Source organism: Cavia porcellus, unplaced genomic scaffold (genome assembly GCF_034190915.1).
Source record: "Cavia porcellus strain 051 isolate PalLab524CR breed Dunkin Hartley unplaced genomic scaffold, mCavPor4.1 scaffold_14, whole genome shotgun sequence".
Taxonomy (NCBI): domain Eukaryota; kingdom Metazoa; phylum Chordata; class Mammalia; order Rodentia; family Caviidae; genus Cavia; species Cavia porcellus.
The window spans coordinates 45,988,094-46,001,154 of NW_026947497.1; positions in this window are offsets into that span (position 1 = coordinate 45,988,094).

Sequence of the window (13,061 nt, forward strand, 5' to 3'; positions counted from 1 at the left end):
TATCAAGAGCACCACCTCCAGCAGGCAAACATAGCCCCTGCTTTTCTTGGATTTTCTTGTTTTTTGCCTTCTACCCTGATCCCTGAGAAACAAGTAAATTGTGGAGCCAATATTCTGCAGAAACAAATCATGGGATTGACCCCGGAGCTCAATAAAAGAAGGGGAAACAAGCGAGCAAGTGCCGCTAAGAAAGGGAGGAGGGGTTCCTAACTGTCGTAATTCCCAACTGTGCTCTTACAGCAACCCAGGGAATTAATAGTGACGTTGAGTCCGTCTACAAGTTTAAAACCTAGACTCTGAGCTGTCTCCCAAGAGGTCCCCCTTGGTCTGCAGTTTCCACTAATGCTCTCCCTTCCTTACTCTGGCCTCCCATTGCTCCTGGGTTTGAGGAACATGCTTTAGGCTGTTCGCTTTGAGCATAACTCTAAAAGAATCCTTTTTTCTTAGGGACCAACTGTCACAGACATATCTGGGGTGGAAAGGAGTTGGTAATGGCCTCTGTGGAAATCACAGGTTTCTGGACACAAAGTATGGATAAAACAATTCAGGCAGACTCTACTATGATTTGCAAGACGCTGTGGATGTAAGTCGCTCCAGGGGAACAAGACAAAGCTGATGCACACACTCCTTCATCCTGGGAGATGCTGACTGTTTTAGGGTTGGGGAAGAGAAGGGTCTCTGGTAGCCATGGTGTATAAGAAGGTAGATGGCTGCAGCTGGTTTTTTGTTTTTGTTTTTGTTTTTTTGTTTTTTGTTTTTTTTTTGGTCTTTTTCCTTTTTATCAGTACCGAGGATCGAACTCACAACTGCCTGCTTGCAAGGCAGGTGCTTATGCTGCTGAGCTAAATCCCCAGCCCCAGCAGCTGGTTCTTAAGACATCTAAATGACAGGAGCTTCTAGGGCAGAAGTTCAGGTGAAGGGCTGACTGGAGCCCAGGCACAAGGTGAGAATGCCCACAGGGTCTTTAGGAAAAGAAGTCAGTGTCCCTTCTGGAGAAGTGAATAGAAAGATGTGAAGGGAGGCCAGAGGGCTGCTTTTACCCCATTACAGGTGAGCTCTATTTGAGGCAAACTGGGGGCATGGAAGTGATGGACCAAGATGGCACTTGAGGTTTTCACCATGTTTTGCTGGAACAATGCAAATGAGCCAGGAGATAAACTCAACTAGGGGGACCCAAGGGAGATTTTCACGGATGAGGTTCTCGGGTTATACAACATACATGTGCAAGATATCAGCAAGAGGAGGCGGCGTGGAGCAGAGCAAGAATGCCAGCACAGCCTGCGTCTTTGTTGTATGATTCTCACACAGGTTGTTGTCTCATATTTGCATTCTTACATACAGGCCTCATTGGCACATGTGTAGTTGTCTACAGCCAAATCAAGGTTACCTAGCTGTATCCCACTGTGCATTTGCACAGGACAGCTGGTTACATCCCCAGGTGTCCTTAGACGCTCCTGAGCTTTGAAGCAGTCTGAGTGGTTCCATGCTAGGCCACTGTGTTTGATCATGGCGGTGCCTCAGCCAGGTCAGGGTTGCAGGTACAGAAAACAGTTTGGATTGAGGGAGTTGGGAAGGGGGCTCCCAGGACTGGGTGGCTTTGCGTCAAGATAATGGGGACAAAGCAGTGCTTGTGCGGCAAGGTGGAGACTTCCTGAGAGAACACAGGTCCCATCTTTGAGTTTGGTTTTAGTTCAACTGAGGCAGTTCTGTGACAGTGTCCTGTGTGCTGTTTGAAACATCGCTCACAGCTCTGAACACAGAGCCTCACGGGATCGGGGTAGAGACTGTCCACAGGGAGTCCTGAGTTTGTTCCACAAGCAAAAAAATGCAAGACTTCCCAAGACTCCACACTGTGCCAGTCCCTAGGTCCCTCAGCTGAGTTCTCCAGGCTCCTCCTGCACCAGCACACCCTGCGGCTGCGCTTGGGGTGGCTGTGGATGGTGTTGCTGGTGTTAAGATTGAAAACCCCTTAGGCCAGTCATCTCAATATCGTTTATTTAGACAAAGAAATAAAAACAACTGGTTCCTTAAGTTGGTAGCTCACAGAACCAGAAAAGTTCTGAGAACTCCAAGCAACAATATGACTGTTTATAGAAAAATGGAAGTGAAGCGTAGAAAATCACTTACCCTACTGCAGTTTAGTCAAGCAAGCAGTAAATTGGGTACAGCTTAGTTAACTGGCTAATGGGGACACTGCAGCCAACCAAGGCTCATTAGTTTGGTTAAACTACATTGATTTGATTTGTTGGGCTCAGAGCAGGTGCTAAGCCCAAATCCATGGCTTCCCCCCAGATTTTATTTAAAGTGGGGTGACCCTCCAGTAGATGACAGGACTGAGCAGGGCAGGGCACTGAGGCATGGACAAGCATTTCCTAAAGGCTCGTGATGTGCCAAGCACCCCAGAGAGCCAGGCACAGTGGAAACCAGTGAGCCCTTATGTGCCGCCCCACTCAGAAATGTCTGCGGTCAGCACCAGGAGGAAGGAGTTAGAGAAGGAAGGGAGAACAAATGCAGGGCACCTGTGCCCGGGAGACTCTCGCTTTCAAAGGCCCTAGTGTAGGTTCCTAACTTTCTGCTGGACATGTTCACAAAACTGGCTCTGTTGAACTTGATTCCAGGAGGTAGGAAATCAAGACATGAGGAGGAGAAGCCCTTGAGGTCACAAAGAACAATGTCAAGTGATAGCCCCAACCACCCGGACCTCATGGTACCACAGAGTCAAGAAGGAAAAGAACTGAGGGGAGACAAGGATTGGGGAACTTAACACGATGGTGGAATCCAGCAGCAAGGCCGGGTGAGAAGCATCAGATACAGTCATATTTCAGGGGATGAAGGGACGGCAGGGTTGTGGGTGGAAGAAGACTGAGCAGAGATGTTTTTGGGGAAATTTTGATAGTAAAGGGAAAATAAGGGCTGGTGATTAAAGGTGAGAGTGATTTAGGATGTGTTTAAAGAGACCGTGAGCTCAAGAAAGGGGTTTCCCTAGCTCTGACCACTAGAATAGCCAGTGAGGGCTCCTCCACATCCTGTCCACTAACCTCAGCTTGGTCAACGCTGATGCTCAGGGTTTGGGATTTGCCTGGGAAATTTTGCTACTTGTTTTTTTCCCCAACGATGGTGCCAGTTGTCTTCATATGGAAAACACCTGTTTAATCCCCCACTGTAAACACACACACACACACACACACACAACTGAACTAAGCTATCCCTTATTACTATGGATCCTCCTGACTCAGGGGCTCCTTTGCCACTATAAACACACATACACACACCCTCTGCTTATTGGTCCCCAGCCTGGTATCTTCTGCAGATGTCTCAGCTTCAGTTTGAGAGCAGCAGTGTGACGAAGAGTGTGGATGGAGGACTTGCACTCCTTCCCCTGGGAAGTGTAGAACAGGGGAAAGAATAGGAAACTCAAGCAAGGTAACCCGAGCTCCTCCTTCTCCAGCCAATCCACCATCCACTCACTTATTCGTCCTCTTAATTATTCACTCAGCCAGTCAAGATTTGTGGAGAACACACAGAGCACCAACTCCAGAATCAAAAGACAGAAACACCAATAAAGCCACAGAAAAGACTGAAACCCGCCTGGCAGTGACTCAGCAGCCTGGACATGCCTAAGTTTCAGTGGAAAACCTGTTTTATTCCCTCTGCTCACTGCTCAGGTTTCTTTCATCTACTAGAATCTTAGGCTTCTGTCTCCTTTTCTACACTAATACAAGCCATCCTTTAGCTATTCTGTGTGATAAAGTGGGCAGAGGATACCAATTCACTTAAAGGCTTTACCTGAATTGCCAAATCTAAAGGTGAAAATGAACCAAACATGCATGATAATTCTTTCTATCCATCATGGCAAGGAGAAAAGGCTGATTGCATAACATTAAAACCTGAAGCCTGTTCTACCAGGCCCTGTTCTACTAGGAGCTCACTGCCAGAAATTTTGCAACCTTCACTGCTTAGCTGTGAGAGCTCAGGTCTCCAGGCCACCACTCCTCCCAGTTCTACCTTGGGGGCGCCCTCCCCAGGGCTAAGTCCTTGCATGGAATTGTCACAGGACCCAGAATCCTGTCACCTTTATCTGCTCCTCGGAAGCTGAGTGAAACCTGGCCTTGGGCCAGGGAAAGCAACAATCAGGACCATAACTACAACAGGAGCAAAATGAAAGATTTTAACAAATGAGCAGGAAAAACCATCCTGCCTCACTGAAACAATGGCAGGCAAGGAAACCTATGACTGGCTTATAACTAAATGATGCCCATCAAAAATATTCATAATTTTAATATTTCTTATTGAAAGCAAAAACGTCATGGAGGAAGACTTGTAAAACATTGAAAAGCATCAAGAAGAAATAATAACCATCCAACAGTCCACCACTGAGATGAACACTTTTAACAATGGATCCATTGCCAGTCTTTTTACGTTGCTTATATTTTTTATGTGTGTATAACATCATTATCAGTATTGTAGATACTCTTTTGTAGTCAACTTTTAATGAAGAAGATTATATAAAATTGTCCTTATCTTTAAAATGACAAAAAAGCATAAAGAAGCACACAGCTATGAAGTTGAGAGTCAGGCTTTGAACCTGGGCAATGTTGGTGTCACCTGTTAACCACGAGCTCACGCTGTGATACAACTGAACTAAGCTATCCCTTATTACTATGGATCCTCCTGACTCAGGGGCTCCTTTGCCACTATAAACAACATCAGACTGAGCATCCTTGAATATACACATCGATGATCATGTTTAGTGATTTCCTACCTTTAAGGCTTTTGATGCATATTGCCAAATTTTGGAAGCATGAGGTGTAGCCCTATAATCCCAGCATCTGGGAGACTGAGGCAGGAGGATTGCAAGTCCAAGCCCAACCTAGGCAACTGACTTAGGCAGAACCTGTCTCAAAAATTTTAAAAATGGTGATCTAGCTCAGTATAAAGGCCCTGGGTTCAATCTCCAGTACTGGAGGAAAACATCAGAACAGTATCATATTCTGTATATATGAAAGTACTGATTTTTAATAAATTCTTACAATTCTGGTTATTGTTTTCTTTGTAATTTATTTGGTGAAAATGATTCCTTGTGACTGTTCTTTATTAGTTTTACATAAAATTTATTTTCATTAGATTGGTTATTTACATTTTTATTTTGTAAATCACAAATGATCTTATTTTCATATTTTCTATTAGGAGTTTAACTTTGTTTGTAAATGTCCTTTGTAAAAGATTATTAATCTCGCATCTGCTGTCTAGATGATGTGATTTAAAAAATATGATGAATGCCACTTTAAGCCATCCTACAGAAAAGTGGGATCCCCAGCGTAAGAAGGAGTGCAGCAAACCTTCCATGGGGTGTGTCAGACAGTACATGGCGAGCTTCAACTTGCATGATACAGTCATCTGGTTGTGAGCTACACTTGAGAGAAGGTGTGTTTTAAAATTGCCAAGTCAGCAGTCTCCAACTATTTGGCACCAGGCACTGGTTTCATGACAGACAATTTTTCCAGACAGGGAGGATGGTTTCAGGATGATTCAAGTGCATCACATTTATTGTGTACTTCATTTCTATTATCATTGCATTACAATATATAATGAAATGATTATACAACTCACCAAAAGGCAGAATCAGTGGGAACCTTGAGCTTGTTTCCAGCAAGTAGATATCTCCCATCACCTGGGGGTGATGGGAGATAATGACACCTGAAGTGTGTTGCTTACATCCGGTCTACCCTGTAGTGTTGCTTTGGCCTGCCACCAGATGCAGTGGATCACTTGCCACTCACTGAGTCTGAAAGCAATTGATTTATCATGGTCCTTCTGCAGTCAAACCTCTCTTCTAATGTTAATCTGCATTTGCAGCTGCTGCCCAGTGCTCATATCACTGCCTCAGCTCCACCTCAGGTTATCAGATATTAGGTTGTTTACATAAGGAAGAGACAACCTAGATCCCTCACAGCTGAATTCCCAATAGAATTTATGCTCCTAAGAGGATAACACGCTGCTGCCGACCTGACAGAATGTGGAGCTCAGGCAGTCATTTGAATGATGGGGAGCAGTCTTCAACACAAAAGAAGCAAACTTGTTCCCATCCATGACTGGAGGCTTGGAAATCCCTGCCATAAATCATGGATTATGAATGCGTTAACCTGAAATTTTGTTTTGAAATGCAAAAAAAAGTGCTTTAGACACATGAAATGTCAAAATCAGTTTAAGGTAATGATACTGTGACTCAGAAAAGGTGTGCAGAGTTTGCAAGTGGTTTAAATGCTTTTTAAGTGGTTGTAAATTGGTTGGAGACAAGTAGAGATGGAGACATCCTTAACATCAAAAACCCAAGAGAATGTCGCAAGAGTAAGGGACATGATTCAGTTAAACAGGTGATTGACTTAGAGAAATTTCTGATGCTCCAAACATCTTTTGTGGTTTCATTCAAAGCATTTTTTGAACATGAGGTGAAAGAGGAAATTCCTTCCATGCATTTTGACTTTTAAACCAAAAGCTATATGTTTATAAATTCCATTGGAGCTGCCATGCTACTTCAGATTTCCGGTTTTTAAGAAATTAAAATTAATTACTGGGATGAAACATGAGTCTCCGTGTATGGTTATGATTTTAAGATCAGCATTCAGTTCGCCATGAAAACCATGCAGCTCACATCCAGCTTGAAAACAGCAAAGTCAATCAAGATCCAACATCCAGGTGATTTTGAGTTTTAACCTTGATGGGACTGTGAGAGTTGAGTTTTCATGGCGTGCTCTAAATCACATAAGGGCTTATTTAGGAGTCTGAGAGCCAATGGAAAACAAGCTGAGAAATGGGCGAGCAATTTCACCCTCCATCAGGACAAAACTTGGGATTACACATCACTTCTGGTATAGAAATTTCTGTCAAACAAAAACATTACAAGGTGTCCTCACCACCTTCTTCACCAGATTTGGCACTGTGAAATTTTGGCTCTTCCCGAAAGTCAAAATGACCATGAAAGGTAAACATTATTAATTTGATTCAGGAGATTGAAGTGGCTTGAGACAGTGTAACTAAAGATACTCATGAGAGAGGACTTCAAAACGGCTCCAGAAAATAGCAAGAAAGGTGGGATAAGCACGTTCAAAGTGAGGGAGGGTTTTGGGGGAGATTAATTTCAATGTGTCTTTTACTATAACTTTTTAAAAAAAAAAACATATTTTGCTCATCCTGTCTAGCTAAGAAACATTATACAAGGTTATCATTTGCCTTTTAGTATTGTTTTTTTGTAGTGGTTTTTAAAACCTACTAGTACTTTTTATTTTGTCAAATTCACTGATCTTTCCCCTTCTGTTTTGTTTTCAATGCCAAACTAGAAAGGCTTTGCCTACTGTAAAAGAAAGTAAATATTCACTCATGTTCTTTGAGTTCTGTCCAAACACTGTCATGTACTGGCTTTCTGACCCAGGGAAGCTGTAGGAAATCAGAACCCCATATATCTGATGTCTTGATTGATTGGCCCACTCAATATCTTACCCTGCTGCCACTAAAAAATGTGCCCCTCGGGGGAGCCAGGACCTGACCCCAGGCTTCTGGTCCTGTCTCAGAGGCTGTTGCTCTAGGCAAGGGATTCCTTTGCTGCAGATGGTGAACGCTGGCTTTACAACCTGTGTGCTCTGAGGCTGCTTTTCTTTTGCCTTCTGCCTCTCCAAAGGATACACTCAGGAGAAACTCACACCTGGAGCTTCCAAGCACACTGAAAACTTGGTTCCCACTTTTTTTTTTTTTTTTTTTTTTTTTTGATAACCACCTTTACATAAGTGTGCTGAACCATGTCCCTGCAGGCGGAACCCACCTCGGGGACCACTGCTAACCATAGGAACCCTAAGGCAGTGAAGCCATTTCCCAAACCCAAACCCACCCAGGATTCTTGCTGAGGGACAGGGAGCCAGGATGTCAGAATGTGCCTTTCAGCAAGGATACAAAGCCGATCACACACTCCCAGCACAGAGGACCTTTCCACGCAAACATCACCAAGAGGCAGCAATGGGACTACTTCATGGACACCTGAGAAGAAGCTGGACTTAAGCACAGGAGCCCCTGCAGCCGTGTTGTAGTCAGCAGGATTTTCAAGGAAAACAACTTAATACAGGACACATAATTTGCAGGATTGTTTTATAATAATCACCAAGAGAGTCAAACACAAAAGAGATCAGGAAATCTGTCTATACACTAAAGACCCTAAAGAATCCAGCTGAGGGCCTGAATCCCACAGCAACGGCCTACATCCTACATCCAACGTTCAACTGAGGACATAGAGCCCACGGCAATGACTTGTGCAAGTCTGCTTCACATATTTGTGCTGGGAAGGTAGAAAGTCTGTGTCAGCAGGCTGAGGGTTCTGCACAGAAACAACAAAGTGATGCTCAAAGTAAGAACCAGGGCTCCCCTGAAAAGTACCACAGGCATCCTCAGCAACAGCAAGGTCCTGAGCTCTTCCAACCATGAGAACAGCCTAGTTCATATCAGGCAGCCAGACTGACAAGCTTCTCCTTGGACGTTAAATAGCACACAATGTTCCTCTCTGAGCCAGGAAGTGGAAAAGACCAGAGCTCCCCCAAAGTGAGCCACAGCCATTCTCACTGACAACAAGGTCCTGAGCTCCTGTGACAATGAGAACAGCTGAGTTCATATCAGGAAAGAAGCTCCACAAGCTCCTCCAGGAGAACCCACAGCAACTGGAGAACCAACAACCGCTCCAGGTCTCCCTTTTATGCCGGCAACGATCCTCAGGTGGGCCGTATACACTCAGCACCATCCTGACTCAGTTCAGCCGTTCTTACACGTTGGCTCCCAGCTGTCAGTCCAGCACAACCAGACAGCCTAGGAATTCACCATACTTGCCATGTTTCTTCCTTTCTCTTTCGTGGAAAGTTAAAAAAAAAAAATGTTTTCTTTACATAATTATTTTCCTTCCTTCACTTCAAAGAATTTCCACGAGGGTGTTTTCTCTTCACATGGACAGAGACGAAAGGACAGAGCTTCCAGTGAGGCAGGGACACAGGCCCAGGTCCAGCAGGATTGCCCAGTAGCTCGGGTTTCCCTGGCCAGCTCCCCCAGTCCCACCATCGGGAGGAAGCAGACTGGCAGCTTCCCCCTGCCTCGGGAGGGAGATGAGAGGACCACCTAACCCTTCCTTCTCCCTAACATGGGGCTTCCAACTTAGCCTGTTTCAGCTTGGTGAATTTCTTCCCCTTTTAGTCTTTTTCACCCAAACATGCCTCAAATACTCTTAAGCTAAAGTAACCAGAATGGCGGGGTCTGCATCTACCATATGGGTTCTGAGTCCAGACAGGTTTTCCCTACAGCACAGCAGCTTCCTCTTCCTCTTCCTCTGGCCACAGTGTTCTACCTCACCTCAAGCCCGCAGCAGAGGAGCCATCCAATCACAGGCTGGGACCATGAGCCAAAACACATCTTTCCTCCTCTAGATTGACCCTCTCAGGCCCTTCATTGCAGCATTGGAAAACTGATTGACACAGAAGGGAAAGAGAGAGGAAAACCCTGTCACCCGGATGCCATGCATCTGTGGAAGGGATGCCTGGTTTGGGTGGCAGAGGACGAAAAAGGGAGCCTTTTCTGTGTCTCAAATCACCTTCATAACAAGGTTTTGGTCCCCACTTTTGGTGCCTCCTACGTGTTTGCATGAAGATTGGGTATATTTGCTCTTTGCTCAGAGCTTCCCTCAAAAATAGGAAATCAAAAATTTAAGGGTTAAAACTCAACTGAGACTTCTCACCGACTCTTCTGGAGGATTGACAGCCTGTCAGAACCCAGCTCCTGATATGCAAGCATAACCCCTGTATTGATTTTATTATTATTATTATTATTTTTTATTATTATTCAACCTGGAAATCGAGACCAGCAGGCCTGATTTACAGGGAGATTTACATGGACCTGCTTAGACTGTTGATTATCTGACAGATCCCAGTGGCATTTGGGGCCTTTAATTTTTCTCATCATTTGCAGCAGACAGGCCTTTCCACTAAAGGAAAAAAAGAAAAGAAAACAACTGGGTGTATGATCAAATGAAACGATCATTCTGGACTTTAAAAATCACAGTTGCATATGTGCCAGAGGGCTCGGCAGTCCTGTCACACAGCTTCAAGCACAGCAGGTTCCTTAAGCGCCTCCCTGCATGGCACTGGCAAACCTGAGCCGGCACCTCCCCGCCTGCTGAAAACGTGTGCCTTTGATTCATCGAGGAACACACCTTGAGACTGTCAAATATTAAACGGTAGAAATACGACTTGTTGTGCCACATAAATGGGATTCGTGCACCAGAAACGACTTGTCTGACAGAGAACAAACATTAGAAGCATCAAAGGAGCTGGACGCCTCAAAATGTAATGACTTTAATAAAAAGTACTCTTCCCTAAAGCCAAGAAAAGAAGTTAAAAATGATGCCAAATTATCCCAATGTGTGTCTCTACTGGCAAGGTTAAAATATTTCTAAGGAATGATCCATCTGTTGAGGCAAAAGAACTTAAGCAATGTGGCCTCAGATAAAAGCTAGACACCCCAAGACCACAGCCCTATCAAGGGTGGAGGTGACCCCCTGCCAGGGCCGAATATCAATCCAGCCATTTGTCAAATGCTGTTGCTAGGGGCAAAAACTGAGACAAACAGCTGCAAACATCTGTAGGGCTGGGGGTACCACTCAGGGGTGAGGATTTGCCAAGCACATGGGAAGCCTTGGGTTCCATCCCAGCACAGCAAAACAAAAACAAACACTAAAACCCCAAAGAAACAAAAAAAGAAACGAAAGCAAGTTTCTGTTGCTTCTCTTGCAATTCAAGAAACAGAGAGTTAGTTACACCCACCCTCCAAGTAAGGACTGGAAAACAGGTGTCAAGTATCAAAACATGGCAGATTTGTGTCATACAAAGGACAGATCCAACCCATCCAAACGCACTTACCGTTAATAAACATCTGTCTCAGAACAGTTATCTCTGTGTCTTCATCATGAGTTTCATGGGCCATTTCTTTTCTTTATTTTTGAGACAGCATCTCACATAGTTCAGATCAGTCTTGAACTCAATATATAGACCAAGCTGATCTCAAACTCTGGGGATCCTACTGCCTCAACCTCCCAAGTGCACCACTTCTGGCTCGTCACAAGTCTTAAAAACAAACTTGAATTTCTTAGTTTGCTAAAAAAAAAAAAAAAAAAAAAAAGGTCTAAAGAGGAGCTTTAAAAATTGTCTTTGAGCCAGGTATGGTGGCACACACCTGTAATCCCAGCATTTTAGGAGGCTGGGATAGGAGGATTGCAAGTTTGAGGTCAGAGTAGGCAACTTATGACTTAGTGAGACTCTGTCTCAAAATAAAAATAAATAGAAAGGGCTGAAGATATAGCTCCGTGTGAAAGTCCTGGGTTTAATTTCCAGGGCTGGGGTATGGGTAAACATTTTTTTTAATTTTTAAAATTTCATTTTAAAGAGTATAATACCTAACAAAACAAGACAGAATAAAGCAAATCAAAACCAAACAGTGAAAGTGCTATAGAACTTCAGCACAGGATAACAGAAAATCAGCAATGACTACCATAATATACCTTGCTGTCTTCGTAACAGTTGCCCATACCATCACACAGCAAAATCAAACAAAACAAAACAGAATAAAACCAGAACATTGAATAAAACAAAACAATCAATTGGAACAAAACAAAACAGTTGCGAACAATACTGCACATTGTTATTTTCAAAATAGTTGCTCAGGCTACCAAACATAGGGATAAAACAAAAAATTAAAATGGAACAAAATATTGGATTTCAAAAACAAGACAGGAGGAAATCCCCCACAGTTGACACAGTGCACACTGCCATCCTCCAGCCCAGGCCTGCAGTGTCAACCAAACAATACAGCATCAAGCTGTTCCCTTCCCCTCAGTTGCTATCATCTCACTTTGAGGCCTCTGAATCAGTGTGGGGAGGCTGGGGATGTTCCTCTGGTTTTTCAGGGGCAGGTTCACAGGGAGGCCTGGCTTCTCTTCTGGTTGATGCTCTTATCCCCATTAGTATAGTGGGGCTTTCTTCAGGGAAAGGCATCGTTTCTCTTCTGGCTGAGGCTCTTACCCATCAGCAGAGCAGAGCCTGCTTCATGGGAAGGCCCAGGTAAACATTTTTGAGTGTGTTGTCTTTGGATGTTTTAAGACCAGGCCTCATTGATGGAGGTGCTCACTCCACACCACTGAGCCACACTCCCAGTCCTTTCTCGTTGGGTTTTTGAGTCTTTTGCTTCCAGGATGCAGCAAGTCCTTGCTTAGTGGAACTCAGCTGTTTTAGGAACTAAACAATGGGTCAGAACAGACATAGGGACATTTGCAAAACACTAAGGTGCCTTCCAAACCTACAATTTAAAGAATAGCATTAAAAAACTCGACATTTGAAACTCTTTGCAGAGGCCTAAATATTACAGTCAGATGAATTCCTAAAATGCCAGGGTTTCATGAATTCACTTGGAAAAAAAAAATTTTGTTGCATGTGTAGGTTGGAACCAGAACAACATGTTTAATTTTTAATTGCCTTTTCTTTATTCATGCATCAAAGTAATTATTACTGTCTTGTTGCTGCTTTATAGGAAAAATGGCCTGTACTAAACTCCTCAGCCAAGAGGGCTGATCCAATATACAGTTTTGGTCATATACTGCCCCCACCAAACACCCTCCATCCTCCATATTCACTGAAACCTAATATATTCAGGGAACGGAGCCAGAAGTCTTGGTGCACACAGAGATAGCTGAGGTGCCTATGGTGACAGCTCCGGTGTGGATCGCTTTGCAAGGAGTCTGGGATAAGCCACATGCAAGGTTACAAATCGGGAGCCTGAGTTCTAGCCCTCACTCTGCCTTTCACTATGTGACTCTTGGGGAATCACTGGACCCTGAAAACCTCACCATCTTCACCAGTAAATCAAGGAAGAAACTAGATCAGTAGTTCACCTGGGTTCAAGGACCCCCCAAATAGTCAAGGATTGTACTAAGAGACTATGAACTTGTATGGGGAAAAATGTATTTTATCTTTACTAAAATCTAACTG